Below are 1107 nucleotides of genomic sequence, written 5' to 3' on the forward strand. Positions count from 1 at the left end.
TTCCTTTTCTTCTTTATTGAGTCATAGGAACCAGCGAACTATTAAGTGGAGTCCAAGTGAACAAAGTCAGAAGACTGACGTGATTCTCCACCCAAATCCTATGTCTTTGAGCAAAGACAATGAGAGCAAATCTTATCCAGAGTTGGATGAGTCAGCTTTGCTTGTAGCCCAAGCCAAGCTTCCGCATGTGTTTGAAATCCGACCGTTGGACACGTGTCGGTTCCTTAGTGACCCAGGATCATTTCGGACATATCATGTCGAGTTGCCTCCTGGCTATAAATAGCCCACCCCTACACCATAAATCGGTGACTGCTCAGAGTTAGTGCACGGCTTTTGTCATTTGAGAGCAACCCACCTCTGAAGCCTTTGAGAGAGAGAGAGATCCTTGCGAGGACAAAGCCCAAAACACCCAAAGCCAAAGAGTGTGAGGCATCATTGAAGTCTTTTTGTCCACGTGACCTGAAGACTTGTTACACTTGAGGACTGTGTATCCTCCAACCGGTTAGGCATTATGTTATGAGGATCCAAGAGTCATTGTGGATCGCAGGTGAACGGAGTCTGTGAAGGTTTGGAAGTCTTCCTTGAAGACTTACCAGAGTGATTGGGTGAGGACTGGGTGTCCTTTAGCTCTAGGGGAATAAGGTGAAGACGCGGTCTTCTGAGTTCAATCTCAGCCTCCCTAACTAGACATACAGTTGTCACAGCAAGTGGAACTGGTCTACCAAATCCTTGTCTTCAACAAGCTACTGGTTCTATCTTCCAACCCATTTACATTTCAGTTTATCTTCATGAAGTCATTGCGTGCTCCCCATATCTATTTGTATTCACTATCTGAAGACTATTACCTGTTTGGCTTCATTCTGTCTTCCATTTTGATCTATACTACCTAGCTGCTATTACTCTTGGTGCTTCCACTATATTGCTTACTTGACTACGGCTTGTCTAGTGTAGTTTATCTTCCGTTGCATATCATATAGGTTCAATTTGATTGTTTGTATTCAAAGACCTCGTTTATTGAAGACTTTCATAAAAATCGCCTATTCACCCCCCCTCTAGTCGATAAATAGCACTTTCAATTGGTACCAGAGCAAGGTGCTCCCTTGTTCT

The sequence above is a fragment of the Triticum urartu genome, chromosome 6A (assembly GCF_056163025.1).
Source record: "Triticum urartu cultivar PI428250 chromosome 6A, HENAU_Tu73, whole genome shotgun sequence".
NCBI classification, from domain to species: domain Eukaryota; kingdom Viridiplantae; phylum Streptophyta; class Magnoliopsida; order Poales; family Poaceae; genus Triticum; species Triticum urartu.